The sequence below is a fragment of the Pocillopora verrucosa genome, chromosome 6 (assembly GCF_036669915.1).
Source record: "Pocillopora verrucosa isolate sample1 chromosome 6, ASM3666991v2, whole genome shotgun sequence".
NCBI lineage: Eukaryota > Metazoa > Cnidaria > Anthozoa > Scleractinia > Pocilloporidae > Pocillopora > Pocillopora verrucosa.
In genome coordinates this window covers 11,922,245-11,939,244 of record NC_089317.1, presented here as the reverse complement: position 1 = coordinate 11,939,244, position 17,000 = coordinate 11,922,245, and the positions used below count along the sequence as shown (strand labels likewise).

Sequence of the window (17,000 nt, the reverse complement as noted above, 5' to 3'; positions counted from 1 at the left end):
TTTTTTTTTCTTTTTTTTAAAAAATTGGAAAGCGCTATAAAACTTCAATAGCTAAAATATGAGAAACAGAAAACGTTCGATTAATTTGCTATTTTTCTCTTCGTACTCTACCGAAATTGGTTCATCAGGGCCTGAATTATGGAAGAAATATTTTGAAGAAAAGGTCTTTATGGCAGGTAACATTCATGGATCAACGCAATTTTTCAAAGATTAAAACTGGAAAGTTTGGGAGTAAAGAAGAAAATAGAAATAATTTCTTGGGGACAAGCTTTGTTCATGTAGAACTACTTCAAATATAGAACTGGTTTAGTATTTGCCGGTGATAGTCACCATTACGCATCCTCTGAAAATTTGGTTATCGAGTTTTTCTTTAAAGCTACTATCCAAAACGGCCAAGTTATTCGAATAATTTGATGCTAATACAAGTGTTTGTTATTTCGAATGTGGAAGCGATCCTCACAGTTATGAACACTACTTAAGTAGTAGTGAAAATACGTCCTGAAAAAAACAGGCATGTACGGGATTTGAACTACCTGCATGGTAAGAGGAAAATGTGAGTTTAAAAAATCTTGATAATTAGAAAAATCTGAGTATTTATTTGGACAATGATCTTGAAAAATAACGGTAATAGGACTAAGTGGAGACCAATTCGGTCTGTAATAATACGAGTGATAACACAATCGGACGACCGCATGGAGTTCGATTTGCTTATCGCGAGTAATTAATCATAAAAGTTACAAATTCCGAAAAAAAAAGAATTTCCAAGTTATGAAAGAAAGGGAAAATATGCATTAAAAAGACTTATAAAGGAGGCGTAAATTGTTGAATGGTTGTGATTGGTCGATTTAAACTTCAACTTTGAATGCGATTGGTTGATTTAAACTACAACTTTAAATGGGAGTGGCTTGCTGAACTGCCTGATAACAAACTGTCCAATAACAACCTGGCGAGTGAATTAGTGGAAATTAGTGGAAAATAGGAGTTTCTTAAACCCATCACAATGGAGGAAATTGTAATTCTTACAAATATAAAAATAATAAAAATACTAATGTTAATAATGATTTTGATGATAATAACAATAATCATATTGATATTGATGATTATGATGATAAAGATAACCACCTCCAAATTACATTTACATACCCTATTCACAGTTTCAAAGGAACTTTGACAGCGTAAAAATACCTGTCAGTTTGACAAATTTTTCTCATTGTTATTTTTGTTTATTATGTTTTGTTTTAGTCATGTAAACGCCTAGTTTATATCACAACTGAATTGAAAGGAACACAAAATTAATAAAACTAACTGCTACAGGGTGAGTAGTTCACCCATATTAGCTTTGGAATTCATCGCTTTTTGATCTTAATTTTTTCGGAACGTTAGCTGAAGAGGGGAGAATAATTTCCTTTCTGAAATGTTGACAAATTGTCATCGCCTTCTCTACCAAATCCTCAACATTTGCGCACAACTGTTTGTCGTAGATTTTCGTGTTGATCAGCCTCTGAGGAAGAAAGAAAAGTATAAGAAGATTTCTCTAATATCCATTAAGAATTCTTTATTTCTGCATGACCTTATCTAAAATGCTCAAACACTTGACAGCTAAGGAGGTCTTCAGTTGTACTTAGTTGGCTGATTAACCAACTTGATGGAGAGCAAAGGCACTTAGTTGCCGAGTTTATCATGATCACTTCGATCACTTTGATCTTGAATAACTCGACATATTTTATGACCCCACATGATATAACTGAATGTAAAAATTTTACCCTGTGTAATGTTGCCATTGCTTTGAGCTGGTTTCTTAGACCAAAGAGGAGCGTTGGTCTTGTACCCGGGTCATCTTGTCAGCATCTCAACATTATGTCATACAGCTGTATCAATGTTTCATATAACACAGATTGATACTTGATATACGTATAGTAAATTGAATCAAATTGAAACGAAACAAGTAGGTTGTTTTGATGATGAATTCATCGTTAGCACAAAAACTGTTTAACTTATTACTCTCTCGAATGTGGATATGCAAATATCTTCCAAATTTTAAACAATTAATATCCCCATAAAGTGGGGAATGAATTCAATTACTAAAGGAGAAAAAGATGCAATAGATTGAGGCTTTTTAATTACTTACAAATGTGCCTCAAAAGTGATAGAATCAAAGGCACAGTAACATTTTCAGGTTTCATTGGAATGTCAGCCTTAAAGAAACTTTAGTGCTTACAATTTATCATCCACATTTTGTGGTTAAGGCATTCTGGATCCCTGCTGAAGTAAGTTTTGGCAATTTTCCTACCATCAATCCGCGCATACTGTAAGCCACTTAATATAAAGAAACATTTTGGACACTATTGGATCACGTTCACAAGTTTAACCATGCTTAGATTCTTATTGAGTAAAAATGACGAAATTACCAAAATTAGTCTATGATATGGGTGGGGTATCCAGTCTTTCCGCACCCTGTCGTTTCGTACCCAAGTTTGAGTCAGTTCGTACCCAAGCCACTGATCGAATATAAAATCAATTGGATTAAAACGTTCCAGTCTAACTGGAGTAAGTAGGCGTGTAAGGCAAACATGATTAATCCCTGAAACTTGTTGTTGCGAAGTATTCAAACTGTTAGCCAGTCATACACCGTAAACTACACTATTAAATCCTCGACGTTTGCAGACAACTGCTTGTCGTACATTCTCATGTTGATCAGTTCCTGCAGAGAAAAATAATGCAATAACAAGCATCATTAAAAAAGTGTGCCTCTTACGTTATAAGCGGTTATCCTCACAAGTGGTCAGCTTTTGACACCAAAACAAATTCAAGGAGAAAGTATTTATTGCGTCGTCGTCCACCGCACTTTGTGCATCCCAACGCAGTTATGCAATCATCTTATGATCTTTCAAATAACCATCAAGTGTCAATTGTCATTAAGACATTGTAGTTCGCTTCTTCGCTGTTTTTTCGTGGAGTGCTAGCTTCAGTGACATAACAAAAAGATGCAATCCAAACTTCATAAAAATTACAAGGGTGAGTACCTACTACTACCCTTTCAAGGCTCAATGATGTTAAGTTTAAATCCTAATTAGCCGAGCCTAAGCCAGTCGGTCCTACGTGAAAAACAAAATGTTCATGTTGATCAAAATTCTCACCTTGCGTTGGGTTTCCATGTCCTTGAGCTGATTTTTCAATTCAGTGAAGGTTGGTCTTGCGTGTGGGTCATTCTTCCAGCATTGCATCATGATCTCATACCTGGTATTGTTCAAATGATCTGTTTGAGATTTAAAGAACGTTTCCTTGTACGATGAGAGATAACGAGTATAAAAAAAAAACTTACAAGTTTTCATCCACATGTTGTGGTTTAGGCATCCTGTATCCATCCTGAAGTAGGTCTGCATCTTTTCTTCCATCCATTCGTGGGTAAGGTGTACCGCCTGGAAGAACCAAAAGACCATCAAAATATAAATGTACTAAAAAAACGACCTTCACTGAAACACCACCTGCGTCACTTGATGGAGTTTGAGATTGCATGAGGAAGCTCATTGCGTTTGTCTAACTCAGCAAGATACAATATTAAATTAAACATGGTATATAACAAAAGACATCCATTCGATGTTACCTATGGTGAAAATCTCGTACAACAAACCTCCATAACTCCATTTGCAGAAAGACAAATCAAACGAATATAAATTAAGTGACTGTAGATACATAAACAATATAAACAATACATAAACAATATAAACGACGAATAAAATATATATACGTATTCTTTGACAGAGCATAGAATTCATGTCCTGATTAACATTGATAAACCTTGTTGGAAAATTGCCACTGGTAAAAATCAGTTATACTTACACGTCACTTTTGGTGGTATATTTACCATACAACAAGGCCTCATAAGCTGTCCACTTCACGGGAATACGGCCCTAAAGATTTCAAATATCATCTAGTGAAACAGTTCAAAAATAATAGGTAACGACTAGTCAGAGAGTGATTTTTAAAGTTGTACTCGTATATGCACAGCTAATATTTTCATTAGGGTCCCACCCAAGGAATTCATGATCAAAATCAGGAACATATCAGCTCTACCACAACAATGATTGTGAAAGATCACAAAACTGAACGATATGAATTACTGCCCCCACCTCCATTGTTCTTGATTACCTTAGTCTTTCGTTCATAAATATTTTCCTGCTGCACATCTCTGGCCATTCCGAAGTTTGTCACTTTACACGTTTCCTTTTGTCCAACCAAAATATTGCGGGCTGCAAGGTCTCGGTGAATGATCTAAGAAAGAATTGATGCAACAGCAAGAATTAGCGGCTGCAGAAGAAAAAGAACTGAAATGAATTGGTTCACTTAAGAAATTAGAAATGTCGAACAACATAATAGTGTGTGCGTATTTCTCTTTCTTCCAGATGAAAGAAAGTTAAATTCACTATTATTACTGTCTCATTTTCCAGAGAGAAGCAAACTGCTTCATTTGTGCAATACGTAGTTATTTCATAGAACGCTTATCGTAAGATTTTAATGGAAATAGGGTTCTGTAATGTAGCAGTTTAGCAACCAAAGACGAATTTATAAATTTCAAGTTGTAATTCCCTCTCTTCCTTGTCACTTAATGGATATTTGTTGTACACTCAGTTCAGTAGGCTCAATATCTCAATAGATTTTATTCATTCACGTCTCTACCTTCGCGTACACGAGAAAAACCCAGATATTCTATTTCGATGGGGTGCACTTGCAACGATTCACAAACATCACCATTCGCATATTGAAATAAAAGTTAGATGATGAAATCAAAGTTGTGAGGGTTCCCGGTCATAACAAAAAAAAACGTCATCAAGACGGTAAGAATACGTTTGCATCTCCTGGGCATGATCTTGTAAAGACATAACATTCTATGCAAGGCAAAGCTTAACATGACGATACACCTTACAAGTAGGCTTTAGAGTTGTTTGCCTTTTGTTTCTTTTTCAATTGACTTACAGATTTTGAGGTCAAGTAACTCATTCCATCAGCAATTTGCCAAGCAAACCTCATCAACTGCTGTGACGTCAGATTTGTTTGTGGTTTGATATCCGGATCTTTGTAGTAATTGTCTTTTAATCCACGGCTCTTTCTCAGGTAACCCAACAGATCCCCGCAAGGCACATATTCAATCAAAACCAACAGCTCTTCTGAAGAAATTAAGCAATTTAATTGATATATTACTCCCTCTCTAGCCACTGTGGTCGTTTCAGGACTTCCTCGAAGTCCTACTGCTGTTCCCTTGGTAACCTGACCAAAAGCACCTTTACCAATGATTTTTTCTATGGTCACGTTATGTCTTGGAACTTCCCAGCAGCGTGTTAACGGATGAAGGGCACGTAATCAGCACTTGGAGCTGTTCTTTGTGCTTTTCTATCATCCTTGTTGACTTCCATGAGATCCATGTATTCCACAGGAGGCTGAGTGAGTTTTCTGGAAACGGGTACACTTAGTTCGATATCTTCTAACCCTGTTTCATTCTATTAAATCGAAATACCGTTAAGGTATTAATATACAAATCTGCTATTAATCCCAGTAAAAAGTTCCACATGGTTATAAAAATCAGTTTACCCATTTTCATAAGACAAACCTTTACATTCTTGTATAACAAAAGATAACAAAAGCTTCATAATCTCTGTTGTCCTCATTATTACTAACATTTTGTTCTCTGCTTTTGAAAGTATCATCATCAGGGACAATGGAAGGAAAATCTTTAAAGTAGCTTGGTAAAGGACAGGATCCTAGAACAAAGACCTTATTTAGTCTAACTTCCTTCCTTGTATCATTGTATCTTCCACTAATACAACATGCTTTTGTTTCGTAGAACTACACCTTTTCCCCTTCTTTGCTGCAAGGGTTTATTTTCTCGTAGAAAGTAGAGATAAAGTGAGATAACATAGTTTCTGGCCACGCTAACATAACCACAATGTCTTAACTGTTACTTACGTCGTAAACATCTCCTTTATCTGCATAATTCCTACAATTGAGGAAGCATACGAAAAGTTCTAATCAGCTTCAAGTGGAATTTTGCGTTAAGATGAAACCATATCGGGCACATTACATCGACATAATCCAAGTGCCAGTAAATTCTTACCTCTGTTTCCCTACAGCGCCTGAAAAAGGATGAAAGGAAAAAAAGACAAATGATGTGGATGTGGGTCAAAATTTTGGTTAAAAATGAATCTTGCAGCCAAACCTCTAACATAGCTTATGATTTTTTACCTACCTTTCTTATGTAGCCAGATTATTTAAATAATTAGAAGAAGGATTGTGAAGGCAAGAACCCCAATTATGGCTAACAAGACGTTGTTAGATGGGCAGTTACATTCCTCAGGACCTAAAATGATTCATTTTGCAAAGCTTGATCAAGTAACATTCAAACAACATTTACACCGATCCTGGTCGATAAACTGCTCTCATTACATAGCTTAGACTCATGACCGAAAAACTAAGTCTCATTGATTAGGTATGAAGGAAAAGTAAGGTGCTACTCTTTCTATTATAATTTCTAAAAGTAAGATTTTGTTTAATTGACTAAAAACAACAACAACGACAGAAACAAAAACCTGGAAATATATCACATACAGGAATGAGTTGTTTAATTAAACAGATACGGAATACAATTAGAAAAAGTCCGTTTTCGGAAGAAAACGTGTAAACATTTAACAATTTACCATGGTTTGATGCTACTCTTGTATACATAGCTGCCAAGCCTTTGATTTGGAGTGAGGCTGAGGTTGACCATGTTGTGGTGGAGACTAGTATCTAGTTTGCATGATTAAAAAAGTCATTTGCATTTGAAAAGCAGCAAGGTCAGTATCATAACAAGGTCACTTTCAGACTCACTCCTGTTCATTTCATAGTTGCTCATTTGTGATAGAATCCTTAGGTTTGACAATAAAATATGCCCCAAATCTGAAAAGGTTTTTGAGAAATATAAACGTTGTGGCTATTCAAAATTCTCTTGATAGGTTCCGAAACACCGTGAATGTAAGGAATAACAGCAAAACCAGTCGCTGGTTCCTTCTCATCAAGAGTATTACTTGTTATAACTTCATTCCTTAAATCTTTAAACTAGAGTAGCATCAAATCATGCCTGATAATACACCTGGTTGCTTTGTGAACTTCAATGCGTTTACCTTTTGCTGTGCTTTCCGAACCATCTGTGGGGATAAAAACTCTATTTTAGAGCTCAATGAAAGTAACTGACAGTGGTTAACAAATATTTGAGTTTCTCTCTAGTGGAGAAAGTAGTGCTGATGCAATGATCAATGCTACGATCCAGAGTCCAGCCCCCCTATTTACGCCTGGTGGATGACTTTGTCTCTTTCCAATGCGTTTGCATGTCAAGGGTCAATTCCTTGTCGTTATAAACAAATCCCTAATAGGAATGTAATTTCTGAATTTGATATTATTCACACAGCCATCAGCTGGGAGTGTAATTGCCGCCGTTTAACTATTATTATTTAATAAACCTGTTAACTGAAATGTAGTAACAAAATACACTGCAAAACAACTTCTCGTACATCAGCCAATGGTAAAATCTTTCTCATTGATTCAGGTTTTTGCAAGTGAAGAATTCACCCTTAAAAAACCTTGATGTTGATGACACGGAGAGTGCTTGAAAACTTAGTAGAGAAAATGATTAACCGACAGGGGGGAAAAGTAAGATTCATTTGAACATACTTCCCTCTGCCTTGACTTGCTGCATATTTGCTTCCTCTTGTTTTAGGCTTTCACCAAGCTCATTAGTTGCGGTAACGGCAAACTGATAAACCTTTCCTCTCTCCAATGCTATTTTCAATTCTCTCACAGAGACATCTCTGATTTTCCGTATTTCTGTCCACTGTCCCACTTTCCCATCAGTCATCACTCTTAGGTACACTGTATACATGGTGATAACTTTTCCATTACTTTTTGGCTTCTTCCACTTTAGGGTAATTTTATTGTCTGTTGTTTCACTTGGCAGTTCGTCTATTTCAACCACACCTGGGGCTCCTAGATTGATGTCAACAACACAAACACCGTGAAATTTCTAATAATTATACAACTTCTTGTTACAATTCTGGTCACTATCATTATCAGTAATTAAATCGCCTCACTGTCAGAAGGGATAGTTGTTTTAAGAAAATATATGACATTTTTTAAAAATGTTTCGACAGTTCTTCTGTTATCTTAAGTTCTGGTTTATACAAAGTACAAAGTTGAAATTAAAGTGTACAACAAACTCCTGATTGGACAAAACAAGCAATAGAAACAGAAAAATGTATGCAATTACAGGGAAAGTTTTAAATTAATATGATAAAGTTGATGATTAAGTGTAGCTTGCCCTCACTGAATGAGAATAGATTCTTTGATTTTAAGTTGGAGAGTTGTGGAAGCGTGATATAAGTTGCTAAAACACTCATCAGAGCATAAAGTGCGACCGTGTTGAGAACTTTGTAAATGTCTGAAAACTTGAGAGTTCTTATCACTGACCATGCGCTCTCACACACGTGTGGATAAATGCCGAGAGGATTCGCCGACATAGCAGACATTAAAGCCTATACATAAAAACTTGTAAACCACACACGTAGGGAGCCCACGAGGGATAGGGTCTCTCACACCAAACATATTACCTTTTCCAAGAGATGAAAAAACCAACTTAGTATGTACGTTATTGCATAACGCTTAGCAAAGTGGCGAACCCTTTCTTGCGTGACAACACAGAAAAAGGGCCAATGTAAGGTAATTTGAAATAAAAGGTCGGCGTAGTGTCTGAAACGAAATCCGTTAAGTTGGTTTTTTCATCTCACCTACTTTAACCTGTGGTTTATTAATTATTATGCTCCTTAAAACGTAGGTACCTCTCAAATAACCATTACAGAGGGAAACTATGAAGTGGACAAACATTTAAAATAAAAAATCTTATAATAAATCTATAGATAATCGCATGGGAGGATGTCGTCGATCTGCAGCACGCAGATAACATTATTAAAACTAGCACAAATCTAAGTTGGCAAAAATATTATGGTGTAAAGTGCTCAGTCACGAAATCATTTGTGATTCCTCACCTTCAAAGAGGGTGCTAATTTTCCTTACAATAGGATCTCCCTCGAATACAAAATTTCTGGAAAACAATTTCACCGTGTAGTTGGTATTTTTCTCCAAACCACGAAACGAATAAGTTGTTGTCCCAGGGTTGGTGATATTGTTCTTTTCTATCTCAGTTTCACCCTCTTGTAAGATCATTCGGTATCCTGTAATCGGACTTCCTCCATCATCAGCTGGTGCAGTCCATCGTATTGTTATTAAAGTTGCTTGAATGAGTGATTCTGATGATTTGATGAATGCTTTCCCTGGTTTCTCTACGTAGTGCCATTAAAAAGGGATCATTTGGGGCAAAACAAAAAAAGAAGAGAAATTTTTTTGGTGATTACCTCATAGTGAGTTTTGTCGCAATACTTAGGATGGATACAAGTCCTTGCATTATCCCAGTTTAATGAATATACATGTAGCTACCGGATCAATTTGCCAAGAGCCTGATAAAAAAAGGAAAAATTAAGAGTCCATGGCTGAGGATGTTATGGATACTCGCATGGGAGGATGTTGTCTATCTGCGGCGAGCAGATAACATTTTTAACACTGTTAAAACTGGCACAAGTCTAAGTTGAAACGTGTTTAATGCTACCCAAGGGTAAGGTGTCGACAGTTTTCTGCAAATGTGTTTGAACACATATGGGTGCATTGTCCACTAAAAGATCACGCAAAATACATTAGGCATAATTTCACTTTTACGCCGCTATACCTCATTAGCGTAACGAAAGCGAAAAATAGGTGAAGGTCTAACGCTTCTTAAGAGGGGAAAAATGCGAACGGAACGCTCAGATAAGCCCGTAAGATGTATGTCGAAAACTAAGCAGCCAAAATTAGAAAATGAAAGAATAGTAGAATAATAAATCTCTTATTCGATGGTTTAACATACTCTCATATTTTTCCACACACCTATGGGCCTTGCAAAATATCCGCACACATAATATGTTAAATTATAATAAAGTTCAGATATAAAGCGCGCTGTCATTGGTTGAAAGAGCGTGCTCCATGAGAGTATAGAGCATAGACCTGAGCTAAAGCTGTCACGCCATCTGCCAAATTGTACTATGTTCGACCTTTTCCGGGACTTCTTTTTAGCTTTTTTCCGATAATTGAAAGTGAAATTTCGGAACAAGCGAGCCGGCAAGTAGCAACAGAAGAACCAAACAAAGGTTTGTAAATATATCAGGCGCCGTAATTTACATTATTAAAACGTGAGCAGATACGAAAATCCTCAAAGGAAAAACAAAATAGACATTCCGAGTTTTAAAGATTTTCACGCTCAGTTAGATTGCAAGCTTACGAACGGTAACAAAAATCAAACACAGCTAACACTCGTATAGTATATAAAGTTCAGAGTTAAAAAAAAAAAAAGAACAAAACAGAAGTTATGAAAAATATAATCAAACTGACATAACTGTTAAAATTCATACTAATCATGACGGTGACTGAGCAAATATGATCATGCTGAAGTCCATCGCAGCTCACTTATCATGGCGATCTCCGCTCATCACAGTAAAGTAAGCCTTAGAAACTACATCGGCCGGCCTTCGAGTGAGAAAATAAGAGCTCGCTCTGATATCCTTTCTGATACGTTGAGCAGAAAGTCACTTCAGTCACTGCAGTCGAGTTTTACGGCGCTGTCATTCCGAGCGATCTTCATGTTCCGGTGAATTCGGCTGTCGTTCATTTAAAAAACACTCGCCTTGAACAGTTTGTTTTCTACCTTGTCATGTGAAAAAACTCGCGTGTTTTTTATGAGCCATAATTCGACTGAAGTTCACTGAACATTTCACTTCAAGATTCTGTATTAAAAACTTCAGGCAAAAGCGTTAAAATCGACCTGCCGAACTATTTTAGTTTGTAAACTATCGCAGATTGTGAACTTTGATGGTTTTTGAACTTTGATGGTTTGACACTTTTGGTTTTGACACTTTTGTAGAGCCAATCAGATTATTTGAACCATTCTAACAGGGATTCTGATTGGCTTATTGTAGCGTGCTCTATGAGAGTATAGAGCATGCTGACGACATTGTTGTTCGCTTTGGAAATAAAGTTTGTTTTGAAAATTGAAAGTAATACATGGGGAATTTGACGGATTCTTTATTATAAAACAAATAGAGAAGCCTTGACTGTGCTCTGTTCTGTTATAAAGCACTTAGGAAGCGGCTAGAGCACTCAAGAAGTCTCCCTACACTTCTTTCGTGCTCTAGCCGCTTCCTGCGTGCTTTAAAACAGAACAGAGCACAGTCAAGGCTTCTCTATTTGTTAACTATCGAATGAGATGTACACTGGGAATAAGTTACTCTATCGAATACTTCTATTGCACCTGAAACAGTGATAATGAGTAAACGCAAAATAAAATGCTGACCTTATATATAGTTTTCTTCTTTTCACAATACACTGATCTTTTTTACTTACTTATCTGATTTATCTTTATTAATTTCTCATCAGATGGAATAAGTCCATTGGCAGCAATACACTTGTAATGACCAAAATCTTGATCAGCCCTGAGTGGCACTTGTACCTCATTTTCCGTATTTGTGACGTTGTTTATTTCACTTCCTTCAGGTTTGTACCAAGAGAGTGTTGGTGTAGGAACACCATTAGAAAGACAATTCAAAATCACTGTCTGCCCAATCCAAGACTTCTTAGATGTCGTGGTGACATTTTGAATTGTGGGCGGGTCTAAGAATAAATGAAAATGTAATAAGCAATTGAATAAATAATTTGTGATACTTCATATCGATTAGAACATTGACGAGCTTTATCATCCCACTATTGTGTCATTAATATATTAAAACAAAGCAAAAATACGTAGCAGAATATTGGCCGCACTGAACTATTCAAAGTTTAACTTTTTTGTTTTGTTTTTTTAAATCTGACTGCTAAAGAAGCAAACTTTAAAAGAGGAAAGACCACAAAAGCGACCCCTTCAATATGGGCTTAGTTCAAGTTGTTTTCGTTTCTCGCGTTCACCTTAGGCGATCGACATGTTGCACAGATTAGGCTGTAGGATGTAATTCCTATACAAGAATTAAAATACTAAAACCTGAAAATAATAATTGAATAAAAATTTGTTATTCGATGGTTGAAACATAAAACACGGGCAGAAATTTGCTCATCGCTCATATTTTTTCTCGCCTTTTCAGGGTTAGGAAAAATTACTTTGCAACTAGCTAATATGAGGTGTATTAATCTCAGACGGCACAGTGACGAATCCTGCAATCTATTTACTATCTCTTCCCACTGGCACGGCAACACTTCCGTGAGTCGCAAGTCATCCGAACCTTCGTTGCCATTCTTCACAAATAAATCTGATTTTGCCGGCTGTGCATTATTTTAAAGAAAAGACGCGGGTCACAACCTCAAGCTGATAAATAGCATAATAATCCTCTCTTTTCTCTCTCTTTCCCAAATCACTTTAAACGCCAGCAAAATATTGGTTTAGAAATAAATTTTTGGTAGAAAAATTGTGTTATTAAATGGGTTGACTCGAGGCCTAAAAAAACCGTTTGTAACTAATTTCAATCCTTCACAAAAAGTAACTCAGAAAATTAAAACCTGAGGCATTTATTTAAAATTGAACTAATCAATGGGACTTTCACTGATTCAATAGTTATAACAATAACAGTAACCAATCAAGCCGGAAAATTTTCTCGTACGACCGAAATAGTACTGATTATTAAAAATGAAAAATAAAAAACACTACTGATTATAAGTATTTTGCAATTCTAATCAATATACTTGCAAGCAATAACACTTATAGTTTAAGCTATGTATACCTGAAGAAACAATTTTAATTTAAGTTTATGGTAACCGGATTTAAAATAAAATAAAAATAGGCAGGAAAAGGAGAGAAGTGGTAATAGGTGCGCGCGAGTCGGAAAAACGTTAAAAAACGAGAAACGACATAAAAAAAATGGGCATGAAAACAGCAAGAGGAACGCAAAAGAGGACATGAAAAAGCTCATGCAAAAGGGCAAATATCTAATGCAGCGCAATGTGAGTAAGAAAGACAAAATGCTCCAGAAAACAGAGTGAAAAAAGTCAACAACAAAGAGAACGCGAACGATTATGGCGCCGAGAAAGTAGAGGAGGTAAGTCGAGTCTCATTTGAGTTTTTGCTCGCGCTAAGGCTTAGAAGAAGGCGAAAACTTTTTCATCAATCGCCGTTTGATACTGGCTCCTCTTTGAGTTATTCATATCTATTTGATGACGGAAAAATAATCCATTTGCCTTTATGAAACATTATTTGGTGGTTTAAAAACCTACGCGCCAGTTCATCGCCTAAACAACATTTCAGACTGTTTCTATACTCCAAATTATTTCGCTTGGAATGTTCAACTTATTGGTGGTGTAAAGGCAAAATAAATCAAATTATTGATTACTTTTACGTGAAATCTGGACAAGCATTTTTGCCCAGATGGTTTTCAAATAATAGTGAACGGTGTAAGTAGGCTTCCATCATTTATTCTTCCGTTAACTAACTTTACCTGTTATTAATTTAGAAAAAACGCACCTTGGTCGCAGATGCCTGATTTTATCCTAAGAACTAGGGTAATGGCCTTTCCGGAAAATAAATTGAAGTTGAGCCAAAGATGTTCAAGTTTACATTAATTCTGACGCGGTAATTTGATTTTGACAATATTGTCATGTGAGAACCCGTCGAACTTTTAAGAAATTACGGACCGCATTAGTGTGATGCAAACAAACTTGCGGGTTTCATGAATTTGGTCCTATTACGAAAAGAGTGAACTGCAGTTTTTGGACATGGCAATTGTTTTTATCAATATGTTTTTTTTTTATGCTGTCTACTCGACTCGCTCAAAATACAGTATATGCTTTGTCTCACCAAATATGGGACCACTTCCTCAATAAAATAAAGTAGATGCATATTACCTATATGTTTATGCTTCTGAATACAGCTACGATAAGAATTATATATGCAATTGTTTCCCCATGTAAACTGGGTGCAATGGACGACCGTATAAGAAATTTTACCCAACAACCTTTCATCCTTCAAGTTATGCATACATCATCTAAATTCTCTCAAGCAATTTGTTTGTTGTGAAAGGATGAGCGAAGTTTTCAGCTCTGTTACAGATACGCTTCCGGTAAAGTCTTTCCAAGTTCTTTTGCCAAAACAGTTTGGTAGTTTTTTCAACGAATACATGCACTTTTTTTTCTGACCCGCTTTCTAATTGATAGGTGTTAGATCGTGACAGTAAAAATAAAAACAGTAAAAGTTTGTTTGGAAGCCTCATAAATTACCTTTATCATGACGCAAATAAAAATGTTTCGTTGAAGCCTTTCTCTCCAATTTGCAACTCCACACAACTAAATACAGGGTGACCATTTAATATGGTGTTGCTAGATATAGGTTGGAATGTATCATGGATTAAGCAGCAGTGGCAGCTTATTATGAAATACTGAAAAAAAATACTTACATTGCACGGTGACATAAGCTCTTACTGTCTTTTCCTGTCTTACTCCATTGCTTGCGATGCAAACATATTCTCCAGAATCGTACGTGTTACTACTGGAGATGTTCAGCTGTTTGGTGCCACACAAATGAATCCCAGATTTTTCCCATCTTATCTTAGGTTCAGGAAAACCCGTCGCATCACAATTCAAAAACAGAGGGGTTGACGTATTAACTGTTACAGTCTGTGGCACTTCTGTAAACTGGACAGGAACTAGGCAAGAAGAGAGGAACAACAAAATTTTCACTCCACAGCATTAGAGTGCAATTTGGTTCAAAACCATCCACTTCACATGCTATAAAAATAAGATTATCAGAACAATATCCGAAAAAATGAAATCCATAAGCTTACAGTTTTTAGCGGACACAAAATATTTGCTTTTGAATAATATTTGGTTTTTTTTTTCTTTTTTACCAAAAAAATGTAATCAGACCGAGGGTTAATCTCAAACTTGTGGCTAAATTCCTGGTATTCTGTTACAAAATTAAATGTACAACCTTGTTAAGGCCCCCAAAAAGCTACACAAACTTACAGACTTCTTTTGTCTGAAAACAATCTAGGTAACCATGGGGCTGCCATTTCAACCAAATCATTGCTTTGTTTCTATTATGCCCTTTTGAATCATTGTTAGGTTTGTTTCCTTAGTATTAGGCACAAGTTCATCACAATTAAGCATTGGTTTTTATCATTAGGCACTTGTTCATCATTGGTAGGCACAAGTTCATCATTATGAGGCACCTGTCCAACGTTATTAGGCACGAGTCCATCATTATTAAGCATCAGTTCATTATCATCAGGCACAACTTTTGCTCTTAGGTACCCATTCATTATTAGGCACTGGTTAAAATTTTCAAGACAGGCATCCTTCACTAGCATTTTTCGAATTACCTTGGGGAGGAGCATTGTGTAGCAAGCGAGGAAAACGCCTCTTAAATTGGAGAGCAACGCAAAGATGTCTGTAAAGGCACACAACATCTGCCACACTTATTTAAAAATGCTCAAAGCTGTTTCTACCCACCATTTATGTTAAGTCTCACAGTTGCTTCTGCTCCATCTCCAGCGTCATTTTGTGGGACACATTGGTAGTCGCCATAGTGCTTAGATCGATTAACGTTGTTGAGGGTATACTCACTGTTGCTGTTCCCACTAAGGAGGCCGCCATTGAAATAGAACTTGTAAATTGACACTTGAGGTACAACAGCTATAACTTTGCACTTGAATGTAACTGTGTCTCCTTCAGTGACGGTATTTTGTGAAGCATTGGTAGTGAGCCTTGCACCTTCGGATTTGTCTAAAAATATAAATCAAATCAAAATCTTAATCCCTTTTTGTTTTATGGCTCATACATTCCCCTTAGTTCTAAATCATAACCCCTCGTAAAAGTATAGAGGGTGCATAATAATGCAACAAGGAAGGATCAATCTTTTGTGTGGGTTAATCTAGTATCAATCCGTGGAGTGCCTTGGTCAGAAAACATGTTGTTATGGAAAATTGCAGCAAGTCATCCACCGGTGGTTAGAATGCTGACTAAAAGCAGAATACTTTAACTCACACATTGCACGATGAGAAACAATAGAATTACTGCAACAGTAAAATCGCACCAACTATGTCGTTACCAGGAAAGCTATTTTAAATCCTCTGTTAATTAAAATAAGCAATTTGTGAAGGCCAACTTTACTTGTTATCGGACATAAAAACGTTGTCGCTCATACAAAATCTCTGTCGAAAATCCTTAATTCTGAGCCAGAAGACGAGTGCAACAGTATCCCAGTAGCTGCATTTGAGAGGATTTCGTCTCGCAAAAAAGCGAAAATCCAGTTTGAATCTAAGACCTTCCATATTTTGCTAATTTTTACCAGGATGATATATTTATCTGAGAATTGAAATAATTTCCACTGTCATGAAGCGTTTCTATGCTCAAATTGACTTCTTTTTTGTTTCGTATGTTTAATTATTTATCAAACGAGTTGAAATTATGTTACCGATAAAATAGATGAGAAGAATGTAACAGGAATGTTCCGGCACGGAATATTCAAACTAGTTCTGCGTGCGTCAAGTGATGTAACTGATCAGGTATTTTCAGGAAGATGAGTGCGTAGATTGTCAAATTAACATACGTTTTTTAGTTTCACCTAACCTAGAACTTGGTCTGACAAAGGATCTACTGAAGACATTCTAAACCCAGAAAACTGAAATTTTGACGAAACTTCCAGATAAAAAGAATATACCAGGGGATGCTGAATGCTGCTTGCCCATTACTTGATGTTAAAAGAGGACTTATTCATCTCCTTGTACTGATCATTCTTTTATCAAACATTAAATAATTTTTTCATGATGATTCTTCCGCAAAAGGAGTTTGCAAAAGGGAGAGTTTCGAACTTTTCCTCTGCATTTTGAAGAATCCTGCCCACAAATAAAACGTTCTTA

General features: G+C 36.2%; 1 pseudogene; it reads right to left on the bottom strand.

Moving 5' to 3' along the window:
* Positions 1–2,205: 2,205 nt before the first annotated feature.
* Positions 2,206–17,000, bottom strand: part of LOC131768785 (fibroblast growth factor receptor 1-A-like) — a 17,041-nt pseudogene continuing 2,246 nt past the window's right edge.